Source organism: Paramisgurnus dabryanus, chromosome 9 (assembly GCF_030506205.2).
Source record: "Paramisgurnus dabryanus chromosome 9, PD_genome_1.1, whole genome shotgun sequence".
Classification (NCBI taxonomy): Eukaryota; Metazoa; Chordata; class Actinopteri; order Cypriniformes; family Cobitidae; genus Paramisgurnus; species Paramisgurnus dabryanus.
The window spans coordinates 234,117-256,669 of NC_133345.1; the positions used below are offsets into that span (position 1 = coordinate 234,117).

Here is a 22,553-nt window from a genome sequence, read left to right on the forward strand (position 1 = left end):
AACTGAGAGAACAACTGACAGCTCAGAGCAAATCACTGCAAACCATGGGAAAATCCTTAAAAGATACTGTCGTAATTCTCAACACACACAGTGTCGCACTGAAACAAACGGTGAACTCTTTGAAACAGATTTTCTCAGTACTGCAGGTGGATCATGCCTATTCTCAACTGGTCACAGCTCTGATGTCAGACATGCTGCGCGAGGTGAGCTCCTCTGTGGACAGTCTAGCCATGGGTAGAATTCCACCCTACCTGGTACCCCTAAGCCTGGTACAGACCATTTTATCCTCTGCCACTGCAGGGCCAACAAACACTCTGCAGGCGCATCTGGCCTACTCCCTAGGTAGCGCAATTCCCTTAAGCATAGCCCCAGAACAAGGCGAACTTGCTTTTCTGATAAACCTGCCAATCATTGAGTCACACAACATCTACAGACTCAAAGACATTGTCAATGTTGGCTTCTGGCAGGGAAACACCCACATCAGAATACGCACCCCCGACGTTGTGGCTTACCATGACAGCAATGAACAGCTGTACCTTGCACCAAACCTGCGCATGTGCAGCCTCACTAAAGACATTCATTATCTCTGCCCCAGCAAACCTTTCCTTCGGGACAACACTGACGGCATCTGTGGGCTGCGGCCCATGAAGATTGACTCTCGTTGTCCTGCCTCAGCTAAACCACGAGCCGAGGTCACTAACACCCAAGCAGAAATCGTAGGTGACCGATGGCTGGTCAACACCCCAGCCAGCACAGCCATTTTGACCTACGACCAACACGACACAGCCACCCGCATCAGTCTACCAAACCAGACGATGTGGATTCAAGTTCCAAAGGATGCGATTCTTCACATCGATGAACTCGCACTCTATCACCTTCCCAGTGAGGAGTACCACACCGAACTGGAAATTTCAACTTTCTTCAGGGACCACAACTTCACTTTAGACCCTGAACTGGAGATGAGGATTGCAGAAGGGGGGACCCAACTAATTGATGTCACGCCCATCGACACTGCCCTCCAGACACTTGCTCGGATGCCAGCTATGCACAGCCTCCCTGTTGTCCGAGCCTGGACCGCCGCTGACACGGTACTGTGCCTCTCCACAGGAGTAGGATATGCCCTTACTCTTGGCCTCGCTTTCATCCTGTACCGAAGAGTCAGCGGGATGCAGGAAACAGTGAACAAGTGCACAGCTGCCCTCCCTCGAGCCTTCAAGCGGAACCGTGGGAAGCAAGACACACAAGCCGAGCAAGAGCCCAACCTCATCGAAATCACCCCTCTGCAGGCACGCAGAAGCGCTGCAGAAAATTAAGATACACCTGCCATCCAGACCAAATGACCTGTCCAACCATCGCCTATTGAACCATCGCCCACCAAAGTCTCTCAAGACCCTGGTGGCCATGAAGGGGGGATATGTAGCAAATGGCTCGGAGTCAGATTGGGGCCATTTGGCATCTGGATTTCAACAGCCCTAAAATTGTGATAATTAGATAACCCTGTCTCCTCTATCACCTATCAAGGCTGTAAAGTGGGCAACAATTAAAACAAATGCCGTCGTAAAAGGAGGTTCAAAGGAGCTCCATCCGAGCCGATCGAATGACGACCGCCAGAGACACAGCAGGGGGCACAGACTATATGTCTGTGATGAAACCACATTTAAAGATCACAATGAGCTGTTTAAATGTATATATATTTTATATCCCTTTACTGCATGATCGTGTATGTGTGATGTAACTGTGTGTTAACACTTTAGTTAGATTTTGTTCACTGTAGCATGGTTCATATCTTAGGTATGAAATTATTATTCAACGTGATCTTAAACCCATGTCTTGTCTAGTATCAAATTAATCCACTCTTTATTTCCTAATCATTTCTATGTATCATATTACCATAAGCCGCATCAATGTCATTTAATATCGATTTGAAGAGTTATGGAAACAAACTTTTATCATTTGGCATTTACGCAAATGTGATGTCTGAAAGAACAAAGGCTTGTTTCCCGCGCGATCGAACACTTCGCACATTGGTCATTTCACCTAAAATGGGCTGGGCGCGTGAAAGGTCAAAACGGCCTATCGTCCAAGCCATCGTTGCTCAGTTGCTCAGTTGCTCAGTTGCTCAGCGCTCAGCGCTCAATAGCTCAATTCGCCAGCGCAGTTTGGAAACTCGCTGAGACTCACCCAGAGTCCCTCGGATTCATCATCTTTTCTCTGAGCCCTGTCCTACTCTTCGGGACAGTAATTTCCTGGCTTGCACTTTGCACTTCGAGTTCGGACAATTTACGCGGAACACTCCGCCATACGGAACAACAAACGGACTTACGAGCACACCTGGATTATCTCTCTCTCTCTCTCTGCTCGCACCCGCGCGCACCAGACACTTCGTACTACATCACAAAGAGCCAAATGCAAGTATTAACCTTGTTCTACTCGCTGATGTTTAAGCTTTACCCCTTATGAAAATTAAGGCGATCCTTAGAGATTTTCCGATGGTTTGTGCAGATGTTAAGCAATAGTGCTATTGCCAATCTTTTACTCTCTCTCTCTCTCTCTCTAGCTTTTCAGTCTTTTCTTTCTCATCTATGTTTTATGTTATTGTATATGTGTATGTTTAGTTAGTCATTGTGTGTACTTCGTTTTGTAGTTAATAAACCGGTTTTGCATTTTCACAATTGAATTGTTTCTGTGTTCAATGCTCACGAAATTAAAGTCACTATTTCTGCCTTTTGATCCAGCTACACGCTGCGAGTAGCACTGTATATCAGTAAGAAGGTTAATTTTAAAGGCCATGAAATTAACATTTCTTAGACGTTAATATACGATTATGGATATATGTCTTCGGTGGACGAACATATTAATTAATTGTTATTATTAATTCTGCTACGCCAGGTAAAACCTGATAAACTTGTATAATTAATTACAGTTAGTTATACATAATATTCCCTTTTGAGCTAAAATCTAAGATTCCCTTGGGAATCCCCGTAGTATTACAGTCGGAGGTTTTGTGTTTCAAATAACTTTATTCCCCTCCTCCCGCTGAATCGCTACAGTGGCAACGCCATGACATCAGTGAACGCTTACAGAAAGATCGCATTCATGGGAAAAAATGACATAAATAATTAATTAATTAAATGCTTACAGCACCAGGTATTCCCAGGCGGTCTCCCATCCAAGTACTAACCAGGCCCGACCCTGCTTGGCTTCCGAGATCAGACGAGAGCGGGCGTGCTCAGGGTGGTGTGGCCGTAAGCGAGTGCCGACTCGATTCGATAGACACTTCAAGTTCAAGTTCAAGTTCAAGTTTACTTTATTGTCAATCAAAACCATGCAACAGTACATTACACAGCAGACTGAAATTGCGTTTCTCCCATACTCCAATGTGCAGTATTAAAAAGGATTCCACACTCACTAAGACAAACTAAACATAAGATTAGACATAGGACACCACTAGAAAAGTACAAATAAATATTTAACAGATGGACAACAGTTATGAAGTTTACAGTTATTAAACTTATTGCAACGCCCCAAAAGTGTAGTCAGGATGAGGTAATTTTGTAATAAGTGCAACATAAGGTGCAACATGGCAAAGTGCAAAGTGCAAAAGCAGCATGAGATAATAAAACGTATTGTTTAACTTATATTATAGGAGCCTTTTGCAGACATGATTTCCACAAATCTTAGTCAGTATGAGTTATTAGGGTGGGGATTTATAGTCCAGTTTTCATGAATGAATTAAGCAATCTGATGGCTTGTGGGAAAAAACTGTTGCTGAATCTTGTAGTCTTGCAACGCATACTCCTGTATCGCTTGCCAGATGGTAGGAGGGTGAACAGTTTGTGTGTGGGGTGGGTGGGGTCTTTGATGATGTTGATGGCTCTTTTGTGGCAGCGAGATGAGTATATGTCTTGGATTGATGGTTGAGCTGATCTGGTGATCTTCTCAGCTGACCTCACAACCCTCTGTAGAGCTTTCCTGTCAGCAGCAGAACAACTGCCATACCAGACTGAGAGACTGCTGGTAAGGATGCTCTCAATGGCACCGCTATAGAAGTTGGTGAGTGCCTGTGGGGGGAGGTTGGCTCTTCTCATCCTACGTAGAAAATGAAGGCGTTGCTGAGCTGTCTTCACAAGAGAAGTGGTGTTGGTGGACCATGACAGGTCATCAGTGATATGCACCCCCAGGAACTTGGTGCTTTTCACTGATTCCACAATGCTACCGTTGATGGTAAGGGGTGTGTGTGGTTTGTGATTTCTCCTGAAGTCCACAATTATTTCCTTTGTTTTAGTAACATTGAGATGTAAGTTGTTGTTATCACACCAGTTAATGAGTTGGAGCACCTCATCTCTGTAGTTTGACTCGTCGTCGTTATTGATGAGGCCCACCACTGTTGTGTCGTCTGCAAACTTGATGATATGGTTTGAGTTGTGTCTGGTACAACAGTCGTGAGTCATCAGTGTAAACAACAGGGGACTCAACACGCACCCTTGAGGGACCCCAGTGTTCATGATGGTGGTCTTAGAAGAGTTTTTGCCAACTCTTACTGTCTGTGGTCGGTTGGTAAGAAAGTCTAATAGCCAGTTGCAGAGTGGGGTACTGATGCCTACAGTACTAAGTTTTTTCACCAGATGTTGTGGAATGACTGTATTAAAGGCAGAGCTGAAGTCGATAAACAGCATGCGCACACAACTGTTTTTGTTCTCCAGATGGGCCAGACTGAGGTGAAGTGCTGTTGCTATGGCATCATCAGTGGAACGCTTGGGACGGTATGCAAACTGGAAGGGGTCAAATGTGGCAGGTAGGCTGGTTGTTATGTGGGCCTTAACCAGTCTTATGTGGCAACGCCATGACATCAGTGAACGCTTACAGAAAGAACGCATTCATGGGAAAAAATGACATAAATAATTAATTAATTAAATGCTTACAGCACCAGGTATTCCCAGGCGGTCTCCCATCCAAGTACTATCCAGGCCCGACCCTGCTTGGCTTCCGAGATCAGACGAGAGCGGGCGTGCTCAGGGTGGTGTGGCCGTAAGCGAGTGCCGACTCGATTCGATAGACACTTCAAAACTTATGTGGCAACGCCATGACATCAGTGAACGCTTACAGAAAGAACGCATTCATGGGAAAAAATGACATAAATAACTAATTAATTAAATGCTTACAGCACCAGGTATTCTCAGGCGGTCTCCCATCCAAGTACTAACCAGGCCCGACCCTGCTTGGCTTCCGAGATCAGACGAGAGCGGGCGTGCTCAGGGTGGTGTGGCCGTAAGCGAGTGCTGTCTCGCTTCGATAGACACTTCAAGACTTATGTGGCAACGCCATGCCATGGGCGAACGCTTACAGAAAGGACGCATTCATGGGAAAAAATGACATAAAAAAATTATTAATTAATTAAATGCTTACAGCACCTGGTATTCCCAGGCGGTCTCCCATCCAAGTACTAACCAGGCCCGACCCTGCTTGGCTTCCGAGATCAGACGAGAGCGGGCTTGCTCAGGGTGGTGTGGCCGTAAGCGAGTGCTGACTTGATTCGAGAGACACTTCAAAACTAATGTGGCAACGCCATGCCATGGGAGAACGCTTACAGAAAGGACGCATTCATGGGAAAAATGACATAAATAATTAATTAATTAAATGCTTACAGCACCAGGTATACCCAGGCGGTCTCCCATCCAAGTACTAACCAGGCCCGACCCTGCTTGGCTTCCGAGATCAGACGAGAGCGGGCGTGCTCAGGGTGGTGTGGCCGTAAACGAGTGCTGACTCGATTCGAGAGACACTTCAAGGCTAATGTGGCAACGCAATGACATCGGTAAATGGTTACAGAAAGGACGCATTCATGGGAAAAAATGACATAAAAAAAATAATTAATTAATTAAATGCTTACAGCACCTGGTATTCCAAGGCGGTCTCCCATCCAAGTACTAACCAGGCCCGACCCTGCTTGGCTTCCGAGATCAGACGAGAGCGGGCGTGCTCAGGGTGGTGTGGCCGTAAGCGAGTGCTGACTCGCTTCGATAGACACTTCAAGACTTATGTGGCAACGCCATGACATCAGTGAACGCTTACAGAAAGATCGCATTCATGGGAAAAAATGACATAAATAATTTATTAATTAAATGCTTACAGAACCTGGTATTCCCAGGCGGTCTCCCATCCAAGTACTAACCAGGCCCGACCCTGCTTGGCTTCCGAGATCAGACGAGAGCGGGCTTGCTCAGGGTGGTGTGGCCGTAAGCGAGTGCTGACTTGATTCGAGAGACACTTCAAAACTAATGTGGCAACGCCATGCCATGGGAGAACGCTTACAGAAAGGACGCATTCATGGGAAAAATGACATAAATAATTAATTAATTAAATGCTTACAGCACCAGGTATACCCAGGCGGTCTCCCATCCAAGTACTAACCAGGCCCGACCCTGCTTGGCTTCCAAGATCAGACGAGAGCGGGCGTGCTCAGGGTGGTGTGGCCGTAAACGAGTGCTGACTCGATTCGAGAGACACTTCAAGGCTAATGTGGCAACGCAATGACATCGGTAAATGGTTACAGAAAGGACGCATTCATGGGAAAAAATGACATAAAAAAATAATTAATTAATTAAATGCTTACAGCACCTGGTATTCCCAGGCGGTCTCCCATCCAAGTACTAACCAGGCCCGACCCTGCTTGGCTTCCGAGATCAGACGAGAGCGGGCGTGCTCAGGGTGGTGTGGCCGTAAGCGAGTGCTGACTCGCTTCGATAGACACTTCAAGACTTATGTGGCAACGCCATGTCATCAGTGAACGCTTACAGAAAGATCGCATTCATGGGAAAAAATGACATAAATAAATTTTTAATTAATTAAATGCTTACAGCACCTGGTACTCCCAGGCGGTCTCCCATCCAAGTACTAACCAGGCCCGACCCTGCTTGGCTTCCGAGATCAGACGAGAGCGGGCGTGCTCAGGGTGGTGTGGCCGTAAGCGAGTGCCGACTCGATTCGATAGACACTTCAAGACTTATGTGGCAACGCCATGACATCAGTGAACGCTTACAGAAAGAACGCATTCATGGGAAAAAATGACATAAATAATTAATTAATTAAATGCTTACAGCACCAGGTATTCCCAGGCGGTCTCCCATCCAAGTACTATCCAGGCCCGACCCTGCTTGGCTTCCGAGATCAGACGAGAGCGGGCGTGCTCAGGGTGGTGTGGCCGTAAGCGAGTGCCGACTCGATTCGATAGACACTTCAAAACTTATGTGGCAACGCCATGACATCAGTGAACGCTTACAGAAAGAACGCATTCATGGGAAAAAATGACATAAATAATTAATTAATTAAATGCTTACAGCACCAGGTATTCCCAGGCGGTCTCCCTTCCAAGTACTAACCAGGCCCGACCCTGCTTGGCTTCCGAGATCAGACGAGAGCGGGCGTGCTCAGGGTGGTGTGGCCGTAAGCGAGTGCTGACTCGCTTCGATAGACACTTCAAGACTTATGTGGCAACGCCATGCCATGGGAGAACGCTTACAGAAAGGACGCATTCATGGGAAAAAATGACATAAAAAAATTATTAATTAATTAAATGCTTACAGCACCTGGTATTCCCAGGCGGTCTCCCATCCAAGTACTAACCAGGCCCAACCCTGCTTGGCTTCCGAGATCAGACGAGAGCGGGCGTGCTCAGGGTGGTGTGGCCGTAAGCGAGTGCTGACTCGCTTCGATAGACACTTCAAGACTTATGTGGCAACGCCATGACATCAGTGAACGCTTACAGAAAGATCGCATTCATGGGAAAAAATGACATAAATAATTAATTAATTAAATGCTTACAGAACCTGGTATTCCCAGGCGGTCTCCCATCCAAGTACTAACCAGGCCCGACCCTGCTTGGCTTCCGAGATCAGACGAGAGCAGGCTTGCTCAGGGTGGTGTGGCCGTAAGCGAGTGCTGACTTGATTCGAGAGACACTTCAAAACTAATGTGGCAACGCCATGCCATGGGAGAACGCTTACAGAAAGGACGCATTCATGGGAAAAATGACATAAATAATTAATTAATTAAATGCTTACAGCACCAGGTATTCCCAGGCGGTCTCCCATCCAAGTACTAACCAGGCCCGACCCTGCTTGGCTTCCGAGATCAGACGAAAGCGGGCGTGCTCAGGGTGGTGTGGCCGTAAACGAGTGATGACTCGATTCGAGAGACACTTCAAGGCTAATGTGGCAACGCAATGACATCGGTAAATGGTTACAGAAAGGACGCATTCATGGGAAAAAATGACATAAAAAAAATAATTAATTAATTAAATGCTTACAGCACCTGGTATTCCCAGGCGGTCTCCCATCCAAGTACTAACCAGGCCCGACCCTGCTTGGCTTCCGAGATCAGACGAGAGCGGGCGTGCTCAGGGTGGTGTGGCCGTAAGCGAGTGCTGACTCGCTTCGATAGACACTTCAAGACTTATGTGGCAACGCCATGACATCAGTGAACGCTTACAGAAAGATCGCATTCATGGGAAAAAATGACATAAATAAATTTTTAATTAATTAAATGCTTACAGCACCTGGTACTCCCAGGCGGTCTCCCATCCAAGTACTAACCAGGCCCGACCCTGCTTGGCTTCCGAGATCAGACGAGAGCGGGCGTGCTCAGGGTGGTGTGGCCGTAAGCGAGTGCCGACTCGATTCGATAGACACTTCAAGACTTATGTGGCAACGCCATGACATCAGTGAACGCTTACAGAAAGAACGCATTCATGGGAAAAAATGACATAAATAATTAATTAATTAAATGCTTACAGCACCAGGTATTCCCAGGCGGTCTCCCATCCAAGTACTATCCAGGCCCGACCCTGCTTGGCTTCCGAGATCAGACGAGAGCGGGCGTGCTCAGGGTGGTGTGGCCGTAAGCGAGTGCCGACTCGATTCGATAGACACTTCAAAACTTATGTGGCAACGCCATGACATCAGTGAACGCTTACAGAAAGAACGCATTCATCGGAAAAAATGACATAAATAATTAATTAATTAAATGCTTACAGCACCAGGTATTCCCAGGCGGTCTCCCATCCAAGTACTAACCAAGCCCGACCCTGCTTGGCTTCCGAGATCAGACGAGAGCGGGCGTGCTCAGGGTGGTGTGGCCGTAAGCGAGTGCGGACTTGATTCGAGAGACACTTCAAAACTAATGTGGCAACGCCATGCCATGGGAGAACGCTTACAGAAAGGACGCATTCATGGGAAAAATAACATAAATAATTAATTAATTAAATGCTTACAGCACCAGGTATACCCAGGCGGTCTCCCATCCAAGTACTAACCAGGCCCGACCCTGCTTGGCTTCCGAGATCAGACGAGAGCGGGCTTGCTCAGGGTGGTGTGGCCGTAAGCGAGTGCTGACTTGATTCGAGAGACACTTCAAAACTAATGTGGCAACGCCATGCCATGGGAGAACGCTTACAGAAAGGACGCATTCATGGGAAAAATGACATAAATAATTAATTAATTAAATGCTTACAGCACCAGGTATACCCAGGCGGTCTCCCATCCAAGTACTAACCAGGCCCGACGCTGCTTGGCTTCCGAGATCAGACGAGAGCGGGCGTGCTCAGGGTGGTGTGGCCGTAAACGAGTGCTGACTCGATTCGAGAGACACTTCAAGGCTAATGTGGCAACGCAATGACATCGGTAAATGGTTACAGAAAGGACGCGTTCATGGGAAAAAATGACATAAAAAAAATAATTAATTAATTAAATGCTTACAGCACCTGGTATTCCCAGGCGGTCTCCCATCCAAGTACTAACCAGGCCCGACCCTGCTTGGCTTCCGAGATCAAACGAGAGCGTGCGTGCTCAGGGTGGTGTGGCCGTAAGCGAGTGCTGACTCGCTTCGATAGACACTTCAAGACTTATGTGGCAACGCCATGACATCAGTGAACGCTTACAGAAAGATCGCATTCATGGGAAAAAATGACATAAATAAATTTTTAATTAATTAAATGCTTACAGCACCTGGTACTCCCAGGCGGTCTCCCATACAAGTACTAACCAGGCCCGACCCTGCTTGGCTTCCGAGATCAGACGAGAGCGGGCGTGCTCAGGGTGGTGTGGCCGTAAGCGAGTGCCGACTCGATTCGATAGACACTTCAAGACTTATGTGGCAACGCCATGACATCAGTGAACGCTTACAGAAAGAACGCATTCATGGGAAAAAATGACATAAATAATTAATTAATTAAATGCTTACAGCACCAGGTATTCCCAGGCGGTCTCCCATCCAAGTACTATCCAGGCCCGACCCTGCTTGGCTTCCGAGATCAGACGAGAGCGGGCGTGCTCAGGGTGGTGTGGCCGTAAGCGAGTGCCGACTCGATTCGATAGACACTTCAAAACTTATGTGGCAACGCCATGCCATGGGAGAACGCTTACAGAAAGGACGCATTCATGGGAAAAAATGACATAAATAATTAATTAATTAAATGTTTACAGCACCAGGTATTCCCAGGCGGTCTCCCATCCAAGTACTATCCAGGCCCGACCCTGTTTGGCTTCCGAGATCAGACGAGAGCGGGCGTGCTCAGGGTGGTGTGGCCGTAAGCGAGTGCTGACTCGCTTCGATAGACACTTCAAGACTTATGTGGCAACGCCATGCCATGGGAGAACGCTTACAGAAAGGAAGCATTCATGGGAAAAAATGACATAAAAAAATTATTAATTAATTAAATGCTTACAGCACCTGGTATTCCCAGGCGGTCTCCCATCCAAGTACTAACCAGGCCCAACCCTGCTTGGCTTCCGAGATCAGACGAGAGCGGGCGTGCTCAGGGTGGTGTGGCCGTAAGCGAGTGCTGACTCGCTTCGATAGACACTTCAAGACTTATGTGGCAACGCCATGACATCAGTGAACGCTTACAGAAAGATCGCATTCATGGGAAAAAATGACATAAATAATTAATTAATTAAATGCTTACAGAACCTGGTATTCCCAGGCGGTCTCCCATCCAAGTACTAACCAGGCCCGACCCTGCTTGGCTTCCGAGATCAGACGAGAGCGGGCTTGCTCAGGGTGGTGTGGCCGTAAGCGAGTGCTGACTTGATTCGAGAGACACTTCAAAACTAATGTGGCAACGCCATGCCATGGGAGAACGCTTACAGAAAGGACGCATTCATGGGAAAAATGACATAAATAATTAATTAATTAAATGCTTACAGCACCAGGTATTCCCAGGCGGTCTCCCATCCAAGTACTAACCAGGCCCGACCCTGCTTGGCTTCCGAGATCAGACGAGAGCGGGCGTGCTCAGGGTGGTGTGGCCGTAAACGAGTGCTGACTCGATTCGAGAGACACTTCAAGGCTAATGTGGCAACGCAATGACATCGGTAAATGGTTACAGAAAGGACGCATTCATGGGAAAAAATGACATAAAAAAAATAATTAATTAATTAAATGCTTACAGCACCTGGTATTCCTAGGCGGTCTCCCATCCAAGTACTAACCAGGCCCGACCCTGCTTGGCTTCCGAGATCAGACGAGAGCGGGCGTGCTCAGGGTGGTGTGGCCGTAAGCGAGTGCTGACTCGCTTCGATAGACACTTCAAGACTTATGTGGCAACGCCATGACATCAGTGAACGCTTACAGAAAGATCGCATTCATGGGAAAAAATGACATAAATAAATTTTTAATTAATTAAATGCTTACAGCACCTGGTACTCCCAGGCGGTCTCCCATCCAAGTACTAACCAGGCCCGACCCTGCTTGGCTTCCGAGATAAGACGAGAACGGGCGTGCTCAGGGTGGTGTGGCCGTAAGCGAGTGCCGACTCGATTCGATAGACACTTCAAGACTTATGTGGCAACGCCATGACATCAGTGAACGCTTACAGAAAGAACGCATTCATGGGAAAAAATGACATAAATAATTAATTAATTAAATGCTTACAGCACCAGGTATTCCCAGGCGGTCTCCCATCCAAGTACTATCCAGGCCCGACCCTGCTTGGCTTCCGAGATCAGACGAGAGCGGGCGTGCTCAGGGTGGTGTGGCCGTAAGCGAGTGCCGACTCGATTCGATAGACACTTCAAAACTTATGTGGCAACGCCATGACATCAGTGAACGCTTACAGAAAGAACGCATTCATGGGAAAAAATGACATAAATAATTAATTAATTAAATGCTTACAGCACCAGGTATTCCCAGGCGGTCTCCCATCCAAGTACTAACCAGGCCCCACCCTGCTTGGCTTCCGAGATCAGACGAGAGCGGGCGTGCTCAGGGTGGTGTGGCCGTAAGCGAGTGCAGACTTGATTCGAGAGACACTTCAAAACTAATGTGGCAACGCCATGCCATGGGAGAACGCTTACAGAAAGGACGCATTCATGGGAAAAATGACATAAATAATTAATTAATTAAATGCTTACAGCATCAGGTATTCCCAGGCGGTCTCCCATCCAAGTACTAACCAGGCCCGACCCTGCTTGGCTTCCGAGATCAGACGAGAGCGGGCGTGCTCAGGGTGGTGTGGCCGTAAACGAGTGCGGACTCGATTCGAGAGACACTTCAAAACTAATGTGGCAACGCCATGACATGGGAGAACGCTTACAGAAAGGACGCATTCATGGGTAAAAATGACATAAATAAATATTTAATTAATTAAATGCTTACAGCACCTGGTATTCCCAGGCAATCTCCCATCCAAGTACTAACCAGGCCCGACCCTGCTTGGCTTCCGAGATCAGACGAGAGCGGGCGTGCTCAGGGTGGTGTGGCCGTAAGCGAGTGCTGACTCGATTCGAGAGACACTTCAAGGCTAATGTGGCAACGCAATGACATCGGTAAATGGTTACAGAAAGGACGCATTCATGGGAAAAAATGACATAAAAAAAATTATTAATTAATTAAATGCTTACAGCACCTGGTATTCCCAGGCGGTCTCCCATCCAAGTACTAACCAGGCCCGACCCTGCTTGGCTTCCGAGATCAGACGAGAGCGGGCGTGCTCAGGGTGGTGTGGCCGTAAGCGAGTGCAGACTCGATTCGAGAGACACTTCAAAACTAATGTGGCAACGCCATGCCATGGGAGAACGCTTACAGAAAGGACGCATTCATGGGAAAATATGACATAAAAAAAAAATTTATTAATTAAATGCTTACAGCACCTGGTATTCCCAGGCGGTCTCCCATCCAAGTACTAACCAGGCCCGACCCTGCTTGGCTTCCGAGATCAGACGAGAGCGGGCGTGCTCAGGGTGGTGTGGCCGTAAGCGAGTGTGGACTTGATTCGAGAGACACTTCAAAACTAATGTGGCAACGCCATGCCATGGGAGAACGCTTACAGAAAGGACGCATTCATGGGAAAAAATGACATAAAAAAATTATTAATTAATTAAATGCTTACAGCACCTGGTATTCCCAGGCGGTCTCCCATCCAAGTACTAACCAGGCCCAACCCTGCTTGGCTTCCGAGATCAGACGAGAGCGGGCGTGCTCAGGGTGGTGTGGCCGTAAGCGAGTGCTGACTCGCTTCGATAGACACTTCAAGACTTATGTGGCAACGCCATGACATCAGTGAACGCTTACAGAAAGATCGCATTCATGGGAAAAAATGACATAAATAAATAATTAATTAAATGCTTACAGAACCTGGTATTCCCAAGCAAGTTCCCCTCCAAGTACCTAAGCGATCGTCAGCCGTCCAATGGTTGAGCAGATCTGAGCAGCGATCAGCCAATGGTTGAGCAATGCTGAGCAGCGATCAGCCAATGGTTGAGCAATGCTGAGCAGAGCTCGCGCTCAACGGACCAATCATTGAGCGAGGATCGGAAAACGTCATCTAATTTATTCAGGACTGGTAAATATTCACATTGGAGTCGGTGTCATTGAGGAGCGATTCGACTGTGTTTATTTACTCACACAGGTACGTTTGTTATATTTGTGTGCCAAGTAGTGAATGAAACACGATATGTTTTTTGATAATTTGCCTGATATTCAAGGTTTTACATGATAATATCTCGTTAGCGCCGTACTGACACCACCGATTGACTAGGCTAGCACCACTTGTTTAGATTAAAATAGCTAGGTTTGATCTCTAAAATGCATTTAAAATGCGACCAGATTATTGTATTATTACTTTGTGGACTCGAAATGTAAAGCTTAAATATGCTTATATTAAATAATATATGTTTTATATTAAACGAATGCACTGAAAATGAATTAATGAGCTGCCAGTCGCCGATGAAATGACCGGAAAATCCCTGGAAATACTTCAAAAACGTGATCAGACTCACTTCTTAAGAACATAGAGATGTTGTTACAACAGTGTGGAGTTGAAATTCACTGTGTAAATAGATATGCTTTAGAAGTGTAAACTTGTCAATGATCAATGTGATCATATAGAACAGACTGACTGTTAAAATACCACATAATGAATGTTCTGCATTGTTTTTATAGATTCTCAAGGGAAGATCTACAACGACGGCCAGGGCACCATGCAGTAAGTCACCAGCGTGCTGAATGAGTGGGGTCAGTTCTTGACCACGGTGGTGGTGGAGTCCGGGTCCGAGCGGTGTTACGCACACATGGCCAGAGGTCTGGTCGCCCGCTTTTGCCGTGCCAACGCTCCTGCTCCAAAGGTTGTGTACGAGGACAACAACTGCTGTCTGTGAGTTCAATAACAGTTGAAACCTATGATGAAATGGATAATTAAACATGTATTACACCTACACAAAATGTCATGATATCATTTTCAGTGACAACGGATTCAGAACAGCCCAGAAGACCAAGTTTGCTGCATGAGGTACGCTCAGGCGGCACTTGTGACCGAGGACAGTCGACTGCTCTACCTCCTCCTCCAAGATGCTGAAGAACCGAGCACCGGACAATCAGCTAACCTCCCCCAGCCAGGTCACGGCTTCTTTGAAGGGACAGTATAAGAGGATTGCAGAGCGAGTCCGAGACAACCCCATCCTCGGCGGTCTCGCCACTCCACTGCCCAACTTGAACGCCAAGTCCTTTTCGACCTTCACCCCCACGAAGGAGAAAAATGCCAACTACGGGGTGATGGTACTGTCGAAGGTGATGCCTCACCTGAAAGTGCTGTCTGATGCACCGTTCCCGGAAGCTCCTGTGCTGCCAACATCCCTCACAACGCCAGATCGGCCTCAGGTCCAATACCAGCACGTTCATCACGAGGCTGGAAAAAGGCGTGGTGAGAAGCGGAGGTAAGTTGTCATAAGCACTTTGTTTCACCTGTTGGCTGTGGAAAGCAAATAGCACACATGTCATATCAATACTCATTACATGTTTATTTTATATTTCCAGATTATTTGTTGAAGAGCCAAAACCTGTGTCTTCTGTGAACCAGCCCGTTCAGCCCATGGCGTCGTCCTCCTCCACTCGGCCAAAGCCTGCTGCGCCCACCACCATTCTGCCAAGGCCTGCTGCGTCCACCCACCTCCGGCCAAAGCCTGCTGTGCCCACCTATGGATCCCCCCGTATCGACAGCACCCATACTGCTGGTTTTCCCCGCACAGCCGCAGGTTCCCCCGTCTTGTTTCGTGGGCCATCGTGCAGCCAGGAGCTTTGTACCTCCAGCACCAACAGTCAAGGCATTCATGCCAAACAAGTCCTTGCGGCCATGTGGGGCTTGCCACATGGCTAATTGTGGTGGACAGTGGAAGAGGTACACACCTTCCAAGGACAAAGTGTCTGAAAGCACCCAGAAGATATTTTCCTACTGTCCATACACTGGGAAATCCACCACATCTGGGTTTGACAATGTGGTGTACGAGTTAGAAAAGAGGAGAACTGTGTAAATAACTATAAATAACTGTGTAAATAACTTACCTGTGTGATGCCACTTCTCCTGTGCCATCTGTATGAGAGAGAAAAAGGCTTGTTTGTTTGTTTGTTTGTTTGTTTGTTTTTTTTAAGTGCTTCAGCAAGTACAATCTATTTATTTATATAGTTCAAAAGTAAAAAAAATGCCCTTTACAGTTTTGCTTAAGAATGTTCTTGTATTTGTTTTTATTATGATTTATGTTGCTGTTAAAGTGCACTTTGTAGTATCTTTTTTTTTATACAAACATGTTCTGGCCTATGTTCAATATCAAGGCCAATCTAACCTCATTAATTTTAACCTTAATCAGTTCCGACCTAACACAATCAGTTTACATACCCTTTAGTGGTTGTTCATGTTCAGATAATCTGTGTTTTTGTCATGCGTGTTGTTTGTTTGTCTTTGTCAGCTTCATGTCTTTGTGATGTATGTATGTCTTTGTCTGCTTATGTTTAACCCTCAGAAACCTAATCAATCGTCGACGATTGAAAACGGCACCTCTGATTCATATTTAAATAACTTAATAACCGTAAAACGTAGCTTCTTACCGTTTTTTTCTGCTAATAGCTGAGGAGTTAGCCATCACGGGGATATATTTGGTGTCTTTCTAGCTTTTACAGAAAGTTTTTTATCCAGCCTGAAACTTGTCCCTCTTTTCGGAGTTGTTCAGCAATGCATCCAAACTCTTACATCCTAGATGTATCCACTTGATGTCCATAATTTATCGATTTTTCTATCGGGTTTACCGCTAGCTAAATGCTACAATGTCCACTGATGCTTTTTGTTTGTGTACGTCATCACGCATGTGTGCGTCATGACGCATGTGTGCGTCATCACGCATGTGGCTTGAGGCTTTGCATCAATAAATGTAATGAAAGCGCCTGGACTTTTTTTGTAAAAATTTAAATAATTTTTGATCTGTATAATTTATAATGTTCATTTCTGTGCTCAAGGACTCCAAAGACATGAGACAACTGTTTTACAGAGGAAAAAAGCTTAGCTTTTATTATTTTGTGTGTGATTACAATAAATATATAATTGATTCAATTTCTGTTTTATTTTTTTATTTGTCTTTATGGTCCCATAACTTATTTTACATTCATGTGACATCAATACAACACACATATTCTGACAGTCCAACTTGTCCTGAAAAAAAAGATGTTTGTAGATTGTCTGTGCACTACAGGGTTGATGTTTTACAAGCTTTTTAAGAAAATAAAACCAGACGGACAATACATTGTAAAAATGACCTTAGGGCTCTTAGGGTTAACAAAAGTTTGCCAAAGAAAAACACACAAAAAATGTAACAGACAGGAATTGCTTGAGCCTTTATTTGTTGATTGGTGATCTGAGTTTTTGGATAATCCTGTTTGGATAAACCGGGCTTTGGCCTGTACAAACCAATTGTTAATTTTTATCTTAAGTACAAGTTTGTGTTTTTAATTGTTAAAGGTATTGCAGAGGATTTTCTTTTTCCAGGTGGATCATCAAGACTATTGGTCCTCTTAGTTGTCAATCAGGAGTGTTGCGCAATTGCATTTTTTAAAAAAGTGGAGAAGGTGGTACTTTTCTAAAATTCGAGAAAATCCTCTGTTACACCTTTAAGTGTTTTTGATTCTTATTAATGTTATTTATGTGTGCGTGTCCTTGTGATGTTTGTATGTCTGTCAGCTCCATGATTAACTAAATGTTTGCAAATGGTAGTAAATGTTTGTCTCTCATCCTGTCTCGTGTTCTCGCTCGTAGATCTGTGGTGAGAGACCTTTAAACTAAACAGATCTTGTTTACTTGTGTTTTCATGCATTGCTTTTTAAATGAAACACATTCTGGTTGAAAAATAAAAGTTGTAAAGGTATTTCAAGTGTGTTGGAGTCTCTGTACTGTATGCTTGGGTTTCAGAAGGGGTGGGATAGTGTAAAAAAAACATTTAAGCAATTAAAAGTCTTCGAGACAAAATGAGAGTAAATTAATACAGTACAACCTTTCTTAATTCAGCCCAAAAAATTTAACACTTGCACACTTTTTCACTTGACTATATGAATCTCATCAGCTACATCAAATCAACCTATGAAAATAATAAACAAAACATTCAACAGATTAGTGGATTTTAATAAATTAGGCATGTAAATGTACAATTTATGTAAATAACACTTCAGTAGTTGACACCATCCGTTTTGATCACTTTCGATCGATCCCAGGGTTGAGCAATATGTACTTGCAGGGGTCATGAGCCATTCCCAGGCGGTCTCCCATCCAAGTACTAACGAGGCCCGACCCTGCTTGGCTTCCGAGATCAGACGAGAGCGGGCTTGCTAAGGGTGGTGTGGCCGTAAGCGAGTGCTGACTTGATTCGAGAGACACTTCAAAACTAATGTGGCAACGCCATGCCATGGGAGAACGCTTACAGAAAGGACGCATTCATGGGAAAAATGACATAAATAATTAATTAATTAAATGCTTACAGCACCAGGTATTCCCAGGCGGTCTCCCATCCAAGTACTAACCAGGCCCGACCCCGCTTGGCTTCCGAGATCAGACGAGAGCAGGCGTGCTCAGGGTGGTGTGGCCGTAAACGAGTGCTGACTCGATTCGAGAGACACTTCAAGGCTAATGTGGCAACGCAATGACATCGGTAAATGGTTACAGAAAGGACGCATTCATGGGAAAAAATGACATAAAAAAAATAATTAATTAATTAAATGCTTACAGCACCTGGTATTCCCAGGCGGTCTCCCATCCAAGTACTAACCAGGCCCGACCCTGCTTGGCTTCCGAGATCAGACGAGAGCGGGCGTGCTCAGGGTGGTGTGGCCGTAAGCGAGTGCTGACTCGCTTCGATAGACACTTCAAGACTTATGTGGCAACGCCATGACATCAGTGAACGCTTACAGAAAGATCGCATTCATGGGAAAAAATGACATAAATAAATTTTTAATTAATTAAATGCTTACAGCACCTGGTACTCCCAGGCGGTCTCCCATCCAAGTACTAACCAGGCCCGACCCTGCTTGGCTTCCGAGATCAGACGAGAGCGGGCGTGCTCAGGGTGGTGTGGCCGTAAGCGAGTGCCAACTCGATTCGATAGACACTTCAAGACTTATGTGGCAACGCCATGACATCAGTGAACGCTTACAGAAAGAACGCATTCATGGGAAAAAATGACATAAATAATTAATTAATTAAATGCTTACAGCACCAGGTATTCCCAGGCGGTCTCCCATCCAAGTACTAACCAGGCCCGACCCTGCTTGGCTTCCGAGATCAGACGAGAGCGGGCGTGCTCAGGGTGGTGTGGCCGTAAGCGAGTGCGGACTTGATTCGAGAGACACTTCAAAACTAATGTGGCAACGCCATGCCATGGGAGAACGCTTACAGAAAGGACGCATTCATGGGAAAAATGACATAAATAATTAATTAATTAAATGCTTACAGCACCAGGTATTCCCAGGCGGTCTCCCATCCAAGTACTAACCAGGCCCGACCCTGCTTGGCTTCCGAGATCAGACGAGAGCGGGCGTGCTTAGGATGGTGTGGCCGTAAGCGAGTGCTGACTCGATTCGAGAGACACTTCAAAACTAATGTGGCAACGCCATGCCATGGGAGAACGCTTACTGAAAGGACGCATTCATGGGAAAAAATGACATAAATAATTAATTAATAAAATGCTTACAGAACCTGGTATTCCCAGGCGGTCTGCCATCCAAGTACTAACCAGGCCCGACCCTGCTTGGCTTCCGAGATCAGACGAGAGCGGGCGTGCTCAGGGTGGTGTGGCCTTAAGCGAGTGCTGACTCGATTCGAGAGACACTTCAAGACTAATGTGGCAACGCAATGACATCGGTAAATGCTTACAAAAAGGACGTAATTATGGGAAAAAATGACATAAATAAATAATTAATTAATTAAAAGCTTACAGCACCTGGTATTCCCAGGCGGTCTCCCATCCAAGAACTAACCAGGCCCGACCCTGCTTGGCTTCCGAGATCAGACGAGAGCGGGCGTGCTCAGGGTGGTGTGGCCGTAAACGAGTGCGGACTCGATTCGAGAGACACTTCAAAACTAATGTGGCAACGCCATGACATGGGAGAACGCTTACAGAAAGGACGCATTCATGGGTAAAAATGACATAAATAAATATTTAATTAATTAAATGCTTAAAGCACCTGGTATTCCCAGGCAATCTCCCATCCAAGGACTAACCAGGCCCGACCCTGCTTGGCTTCCGAGATCAGACGAGAGCGGGCGTGCTCAGGGTGGTGTGGCCGTAAGCGAGTGCTGACTCGATTCGAGAGACACTTCAAGGCTAATGTGGCAACGCAATGACATCGGTAAATGGTTACAGAAAGGACGCATTCATGGGAAAAAATGACATAAAAAAAATTATTAATTAATTAAATGCTTACAGCACCTGGTATTCCCAGGCGGTCTCCCATCCAAGTACTAACCAGGCCCGACCCTGCTTGGCTTCCGAGATCAGACGAGAGCGGGCGTGCTCAGGGTGGTGTGGCCGTAAGCGAGTGCAGACTCGATTCGAGAGACACTTCAAAACTAATGTGGCAACGCCATGCCATGGGAGAACGCTTACAGAAAGGACGCATTCATGGGAAAAAATGACATAAAAAAATTATTAATTAATTAAATGCTTACAGCACCTGGTATTCCGAGGCGGTCTCCCATCCAAGTACTAACCAGGCCCAACCCTGCTTGGCTTCCAAGATCAGACGAGAGCGGGCGTGCTCAGGGTGGTGTGGCCGTAAACGAGTGCTGACTCGATTCGAGAGACACTTCAAGGCTAATGTGGCAACGCAATGACATCGGTAAATGGTTACAGAAAAGACGCATTCATGGGAAAAAATGACATAAAAAAAATAATTAATTAATTAAATGCTTACAGCACCTGGTATTCCCAGGCGGTCTCCCATCCAAGTACTAACCAGGCCCGACCCTGCTTGGCTTCCGAGATCAGAGGAGAGCGGGCGTCCTCAGGGTGGTGTGGCCGTAAGCGAGTGCTGACTCGCTTCGATAGACACTTCAAGACTTATGTGGCAACGCCATGACATCAGTGAACGCTTACAGAAAGATCGCATTCATGGGAAAAAATGACATAAATAAATTTTTAATTAATTAAATGCTTACAGCACCTGGTACTCCCAGGCGGTCTCCCATCCAAGTACTAACCAGGCCCGACCCTGCTTGGCTTCCGAGATCAGACGAGAGCGGGCGTGCTCAGGGTGGTGTGGCCGTAAGCGAGTGCCGACTCGATTCGATAGACACTTCAAGACTTATGTGGCAACGCCATGACATCAGTGAACGCTTACAGAAAGAACGCATTCATGGGAAAAAATGACATAAATAATTAATTAATTAAATGCTTACAGCACCAGGTATTCCCAGGCGGTCTCCCATCCAAGTACTATCCAGGCCCGACCCTGCTTGGCTTCCGAGATCAGACGAGAGCGGGCGTGCTCAGGGTGGTGTGGCCGTAAGCGAGTGCCGACTCGATTCGATAGACACTTCAAAACTTATGTGGCAACGCCATGACATCAGTGAACGCTTACAGAAAGAACGCATTCATGGGAAAAAATGACGTAAATAATTAAGTAATTAAATGCTTACAGCACCAGGTATTCCCAGGCGGTCTCCCATCCAAGTACTAACCAGGCCCGACCCTGCTTGGCTTCCGAGATCAGACGAGAGCGGGCGTGCTCAGGGTGGTGTGGCCGTAAGCGAGTGCGGACTTGATTCGAGAGACACTTCAAAACTAATGTGGCAACGCCATGCCATGGGAGAACGCTTACAGAAAGGACGCATTCATGGGAAAAATGACATAAATAATTAATTAATTAAATGCTTACAGCACCAGGTATTCCCAGGCGGTCTCCCATCCAAGTACTAACCAGGCCCGACCCTGCTTGGCTTCCGAGATCAGACGAGAGCGGGCGTGCTCAGGATGGTGTGGCCGTAAGCGAGTGCTGACTCGATTCGAGAGACACTTCAAAACTAATGTGGCAACGCCATGCCATGGGAGAACGCTTACTGAAAGGACGCATTCATGGGAAAAAATGACATAAATAATTAATTAATAAAATGCTTACAGAACCTGGTATTCCCAGGCGGTCTGCCATCCAAGCACTAACCAGGCCTGACCCTGCTTGGCTTCAGAGATCAGACGAGAGCGGGCGTGCTCAGGGTGGTGTGGCCTTAAGCGAGTGCTGACTCGATTCGAGAGACACTTCAAGACTAATGTGGCAACGCAATGACATCGGTAAATGCTTACAAAAAGGACGTAATTATGGGAAAAAATGACATAAATAAATAATTAATTAATTAAAAGCTTACAGCACCTGGTATTCCCAGGCGGTCTCCCATCCAAGAACTAACCAGGCCCGACCCTGCTTGGCTTCCGAGATCAGACGAGAGCGGGCGTGCTCAGGGTGGTGTGGCCGTAAACGAGTGCGGACTCGATTCGAGAGACACTTCAAAACTAATGTGGCAACGCCATGACATGGGAGAACGCTTACAGAAAGGACGCATTCATGGGTAAAAATGACATAAATAAATATTTAATTAATTAAATGCTTACAGCACCTGGTATTCCCAGGCAATCTCCCATCCAAGTACTAACCAGGCCCGACCCTGCTTGGCTTCCGAGATCAGACGAGAGCGGGCGTGCTCAGGGTGGTGTGGCCGTAAGCGAGTGCTGACTCGATTCGAGAGACACTTCAAGGCT

The 22,553-nt window shown here is 46.2% G+C and overlaps 41 non-coding genes and 14 pseudogenes across 41 annotated transcripts; all 55 read right to left on the reverse strand.

The window, feature by feature from the left end:
• Positions 1-3,132: 3,132 nt before the first annotated feature.
• Positions 3,133-3,251, reverse strand: LOC135759761 (5S ribosomal RNA). Its single transcript, XR_010537035.1, has one exon. It is a non-coding gene; the product is annotated as a 5S ribosomal RNA (ribosomal RNA).
• A 1,664-nt stretch (positions 3,252-4,915) lies between these two features.
• LOC135759800 (5S ribosomal RNA) lies at positions 4,916-5,034 on the reverse strand. Its single transcript, XR_010537074.1, has one exon. It is a non-coding gene; the product is annotated as a 5S ribosomal RNA (ribosomal RNA).
• A 121-nt stretch (positions 5,035-5,155) lies between these two features.
• Positions 5,156-5,274, reverse strand: LOC135759838 (5S ribosomal RNA). Its single transcript, XR_010537110.1, has one exon. It is a non-coding gene; the product is annotated as a 5S ribosomal RNA (ribosomal RNA).
• A 125-nt stretch (positions 5,275-5,399) lies between these two features.
• On the reverse strand, positions 5,400-5,518 carry LOC135759123 (5S ribosomal RNA). Its single transcript, XR_010536679.1, has one exon. It is a non-coding gene; the product is annotated as a 5S ribosomal RNA (ribosomal RNA).
• A 120-nt stretch (positions 5,519-5,638) lies between these two features.
• On the reverse strand, positions 5,639-5,757 carry LOC135759220 (5S ribosomal RNA). Its single transcript, XR_010536772.1, has one exon. It is a non-coding gene; the product is annotated as a 5S ribosomal RNA (ribosomal RNA).
• Positions 5,758-5,883: 126 nt separating this feature from the next.
• Positions 5,884-6,002, reverse strand: LOC135759964 (5S ribosomal RNA). The gene has a single exon (XR_010537232.1). It is a non-coding gene; the product is annotated as a 5S ribosomal RNA (ribosomal RNA).
• Positions 6,003-6,123: 121 nt separating this feature from the next.
• LOC135759360 (5S ribosomal RNA) lies at positions 6,124-6,242 on the reverse strand (annotated as a pseudogene).
• Positions 6,243-6,362: 120 nt separating this feature from the next.
• On the reverse strand, positions 6,363-6,481 carry LOC135759398 (5S ribosomal RNA; annotated as a pseudogene).
• A 125-nt stretch (positions 6,482-6,606) lies between these two features.
• On the reverse strand, positions 6,607-6,725 carry LOC135759621 (5S ribosomal RNA). The gene has a single exon (XR_010536898.1). It is a non-coding gene; the product is annotated as a 5S ribosomal RNA (ribosomal RNA).
• A 125-nt stretch (positions 6,726-6,850) lies between these two features.
• LOC135759851 (5S ribosomal RNA) lies at positions 6,851-6,969 on the reverse strand. Its single transcript, XR_010537122.1, has one exon. It is a non-coding gene; the product is annotated as a 5S ribosomal RNA (ribosomal RNA).
• Positions 6,970-7,090: 121 nt separating this feature from the next.
• LOC135759801 (5S ribosomal RNA) lies at positions 7,091-7,209 on the reverse strand. The gene has a single exon (XR_010537075.1). It is a non-coding gene; the product is annotated as a 5S ribosomal RNA (ribosomal RNA).
• A 121-nt stretch (positions 7,210-7,330) lies between these two features.
• On the reverse strand, positions 7,331-7,449 carry LOC135759975 (5S ribosomal RNA). Its single transcript, XR_010537243.1, has one exon. It is a non-coding gene; the product is annotated as a 5S ribosomal RNA (ribosomal RNA).
• A 125-nt stretch (positions 7,450-7,574) lies between these two features.
• LOC135759650 (5S ribosomal RNA) lies at positions 7,575-7,693 on the reverse strand. The gene has a single exon (XR_010536925.1). It is a non-coding gene; the product is annotated as a 5S ribosomal RNA (ribosomal RNA).
• A 121-nt stretch (positions 7,694-7,814) lies between these two features.
• Positions 7,815-7,933, reverse strand: LOC135759465 (5S ribosomal RNA; annotated as a pseudogene).
• A 120-nt stretch (positions 7,934-8,053) lies between these two features.
• LOC135759145 (5S ribosomal RNA) lies at positions 8,054-8,172 on the reverse strand. The gene has a single exon (XR_010536701.1). It is a non-coding gene; the product is annotated as a 5S ribosomal RNA (ribosomal RNA).
• Positions 8,173-8,298: 126 nt separating this feature from the next.
• On the reverse strand, positions 8,299-8,417 carry LOC135759622 (5S ribosomal RNA). The gene has a single exon (XR_010536899.1). It is a non-coding gene; the product is annotated as a 5S ribosomal RNA (ribosomal RNA).
• Positions 8,418-8,542: 125 nt separating this feature from the next.
• LOC135759852 (5S ribosomal RNA) lies at positions 8,543-8,661 on the reverse strand. The gene has a single exon (XR_010537123.1). It is a non-coding gene; the product is annotated as a 5S ribosomal RNA (ribosomal RNA).
• Positions 8,662-8,782: 121 nt separating this feature from the next.
• LOC135759802 (5S ribosomal RNA) lies at positions 8,783-8,901 on the reverse strand. Its single transcript, XR_010537076.1, has one exon. It is a non-coding gene; the product is annotated as a 5S ribosomal RNA (ribosomal RNA).
• Positions 8,902-9,022: 121 nt separating this feature from the next.
• On the reverse strand, positions 9,023-9,141 carry LOC135759942 (5S ribosomal RNA). Its single transcript, XR_010537210.1, has one exon. It is a non-coding gene; the product is annotated as a 5S ribosomal RNA (ribosomal RNA).
• Positions 9,142-9,261: 120 nt separating this feature from the next.
• On the reverse strand, positions 9,262-9,380 carry LOC135759316 (5S ribosomal RNA; annotated as a pseudogene).
• A 120-nt stretch (positions 9,381-9,500) lies between these two features.
• LOC135759444 (5S ribosomal RNA) lies at positions 9,501-9,619 on the reverse strand (annotated as a pseudogene).
• A 126-nt stretch (positions 9,620-9,745) lies between these two features.
• On the reverse strand, positions 9,746-9,864 carry LOC135759205 (5S ribosomal RNA). Its single transcript, XR_010536758.1, has one exon. It is a non-coding gene; the product is annotated as a 5S ribosomal RNA (ribosomal RNA).
• A 125-nt stretch (positions 9,865-9,989) lies between these two features.
• Positions 9,990-10,108, reverse strand: LOC135759126 (5S ribosomal RNA). The gene has a single exon (XR_010536683.1). It is a non-coding gene; the product is annotated as a 5S ribosomal RNA (ribosomal RNA).
• A 121-nt stretch (positions 10,109-10,229) lies between these two features.
• Positions 10,230-10,348, reverse strand: LOC135759803 (5S ribosomal RNA). Its single transcript, XR_010537077.1, has one exon. It is a non-coding gene; the product is annotated as a 5S ribosomal RNA (ribosomal RNA).
• Positions 10,349-10,469: 121 nt separating this feature from the next.
• LOC135759198 (5S ribosomal RNA) lies at positions 10,470-10,588 on the reverse strand. Its single transcript, XR_010536752.1, has one exon. It is a non-coding gene; the product is annotated as a 5S ribosomal RNA (ribosomal RNA).
• A 125-nt stretch (positions 10,589-10,713) lies between these two features.
• Positions 10,714-10,832, reverse strand: LOC135759661 (5S ribosomal RNA). Its single transcript, XR_010536936.1, has one exon. It is a non-coding gene; the product is annotated as a 5S ribosomal RNA (ribosomal RNA).
• Positions 10,833-10,953: 121 nt separating this feature from the next.
• On the reverse strand, positions 10,954-11,072 carry LOC135759361 (5S ribosomal RNA; annotated as a pseudogene).
• Positions 11,073-11,192: 120 nt separating this feature from the next.
• Positions 11,193-11,311, reverse strand: LOC135759891 (5S ribosomal RNA). The gene has a single exon (XR_010537161.1). It is a non-coding gene; the product is annotated as a 5S ribosomal RNA (ribosomal RNA).
• Positions 11,312-11,437: 126 nt separating this feature from the next.
• LOC135759948 (5S ribosomal RNA) lies at positions 11,438-11,556 on the reverse strand. Its single transcript, XR_010537216.1, has one exon. It is a non-coding gene; the product is annotated as a 5S ribosomal RNA (ribosomal RNA).
• Positions 11,557-11,681: 125 nt separating this feature from the next.
• LOC135759300 (5S ribosomal RNA) lies at positions 11,682-11,800 on the reverse strand (annotated as a pseudogene).
• A 121-nt stretch (positions 11,801-11,921) lies between these two features.
• LOC135759804 (5S ribosomal RNA) lies at positions 11,922-12,040 on the reverse strand. Its single transcript, XR_010537078.1, has one exon. It is a non-coding gene; the product is annotated as a 5S ribosomal RNA (ribosomal RNA).
• A 121-nt stretch (positions 12,041-12,161) lies between these two features.
• LOC135759826 (5S ribosomal RNA) lies at positions 12,162-12,280 on the reverse strand. The gene has a single exon (XR_010537098.1). It is a non-coding gene; the product is annotated as a 5S ribosomal RNA (ribosomal RNA).
• A 120-nt stretch (positions 12,281-12,400) lies between these two features.
• Positions 12,401-12,519, reverse strand: LOC135759263 (5S ribosomal RNA; annotated as a pseudogene).
• Positions 12,520-12,644: 125 nt separating this feature from the next.
• LOC135759240 (5S ribosomal RNA) lies at positions 12,645-12,763 on the reverse strand (annotated as a pseudogene).
• A 126-nt stretch (positions 12,764-12,889) lies between these two features.
• Positions 12,890-13,008, reverse strand: LOC135759623 (5S ribosomal RNA). Its single transcript, XR_010536900.1, has one exon. It is a non-coding gene; the product is annotated as a 5S ribosomal RNA (ribosomal RNA).
• A 125-nt stretch (positions 13,009-13,133) lies between these two features.
• LOC135759624 (5S ribosomal RNA) lies at positions 13,134-13,252 on the reverse strand. Its single transcript, XR_010536901.1, has one exon. It is a non-coding gene; the product is annotated as a 5S ribosomal RNA (ribosomal RNA).
• A 125-nt stretch (positions 13,253-13,377) lies between these two features.
• LOC135759673 (5S ribosomal RNA) lies at positions 13,378-13,496 on the reverse strand. Its single transcript, XR_010536947.1, has one exon. It is a non-coding gene; the product is annotated as a 5S ribosomal RNA (ribosomal RNA).
• A 4,782-nt stretch (positions 13,497-18,278) lies between these two features.
• Positions 18,279-18,397, reverse strand: LOC135759206 (5S ribosomal RNA). Its single transcript, XR_010536759.1, has one exon. It is a non-coding gene; the product is annotated as a 5S ribosomal RNA (ribosomal RNA).
• Positions 18,398-18,523: 126 nt separating this feature from the next.
• LOC135759625 (5S ribosomal RNA) lies at positions 18,524-18,642 on the reverse strand. Its single transcript, XR_010536902.1, has one exon. It is a non-coding gene; the product is annotated as a 5S ribosomal RNA (ribosomal RNA).
• Positions 18,643-18,767: 125 nt separating this feature from the next.
• Positions 18,768-18,886, reverse strand: LOC135759853 (5S ribosomal RNA). The gene has a single exon (XR_010537124.1). It is a non-coding gene; the product is annotated as a 5S ribosomal RNA (ribosomal RNA).
• Positions 18,887-19,007: 121 nt separating this feature from the next.
• Positions 19,008-19,126, reverse strand: LOC135759763 (5S ribosomal RNA). The gene has a single exon (XR_010537037.1). It is a non-coding gene; the product is annotated as a 5S ribosomal RNA (ribosomal RNA).
• Positions 19,127-19,246: 120 nt separating this feature from the next.
• Positions 19,247-19,365, reverse strand: LOC135759230 (5S ribosomal RNA). The gene has a single exon (XR_010536782.1). It is a non-coding gene; the product is annotated as a 5S ribosomal RNA (ribosomal RNA).
• Positions 19,366-19,486: 121 nt separating this feature from the next.
• On the reverse strand, positions 19,487-19,605 carry LOC135759498 (5S ribosomal RNA; annotated as a pseudogene).
• A 125-nt stretch (positions 19,606-19,730) lies between these two features.
• On the reverse strand, positions 19,731-19,849 carry LOC135759192 (5S ribosomal RNA). Its single transcript, XR_010536746.1, has one exon. It is a non-coding gene; the product is annotated as a 5S ribosomal RNA (ribosomal RNA).
• A 125-nt stretch (positions 19,850-19,974) lies between these two features.
• Positions 19,975-20,093, reverse strand: LOC135759511 (5S ribosomal RNA; annotated as a pseudogene).
• Positions 20,094-20,219: 126 nt separating this feature from the next.
• LOC135759627 (5S ribosomal RNA) lies at positions 20,220-20,338 on the reverse strand. The gene has a single exon (XR_010536904.1). It is a non-coding gene; the product is annotated as a 5S ribosomal RNA (ribosomal RNA).
• Positions 20,339-20,463: 125 nt separating this feature from the next.
• Positions 20,464-20,582, reverse strand: LOC135759285 (5S ribosomal RNA; annotated as a pseudogene).
• Positions 20,583-20,708: 126 nt separating this feature from the next.
• On the reverse strand, positions 20,709-20,827 carry LOC135759987 (5S ribosomal RNA). The gene has a single exon (XR_010537255.1). It is a non-coding gene; the product is annotated as a 5S ribosomal RNA (ribosomal RNA).
• A 125-nt stretch (positions 20,828-20,952) lies between these two features.
• On the reverse strand, positions 20,953-21,071 carry LOC135759855 (5S ribosomal RNA). Its single transcript, XR_010537126.1, has one exon. It is a non-coding gene; the product is annotated as a 5S ribosomal RNA (ribosomal RNA).
• Positions 21,072-21,192: 121 nt separating this feature from the next.
• LOC135759805 (5S ribosomal RNA) lies at positions 21,193-21,311 on the reverse strand. The gene has a single exon (XR_010537079.1). It is a non-coding gene; the product is annotated as a 5S ribosomal RNA (ribosomal RNA).
• Positions 21,312-21,432: 121 nt separating this feature from the next.
• LOC135759764 (5S ribosomal RNA) lies at positions 21,433-21,551 on the reverse strand. Its single transcript, XR_010537038.1, has one exon. It is a non-coding gene; the product is annotated as a 5S ribosomal RNA (ribosomal RNA).
• A 120-nt stretch (positions 21,552-21,671) lies between these two features.
• On the reverse strand, positions 21,672-21,790 carry LOC135759937 (5S ribosomal RNA). Its single transcript, XR_010537205.1, has one exon. It is a non-coding gene; the product is annotated as a 5S ribosomal RNA (ribosomal RNA).
• Positions 21,791-21,911: 121 nt separating this feature from the next.
• On the reverse strand, positions 21,912-22,030 carry LOC135759528 (5S ribosomal RNA; annotated as a pseudogene).
• Positions 22,031-22,155: 125 nt separating this feature from the next.
• LOC135759193 (5S ribosomal RNA) lies at positions 22,156-22,274 on the reverse strand. Its single transcript, XR_010536747.1, has one exon. It is a non-coding gene; the product is annotated as a 5S ribosomal RNA (ribosomal RNA).
• A 125-nt stretch (positions 22,275-22,399) lies between these two features.
• LOC135759241 (5S ribosomal RNA) lies at positions 22,400-22,518 on the reverse strand (annotated as a pseudogene).
• Positions 22,519-22,553: the final 35 nt, after the last annotated feature.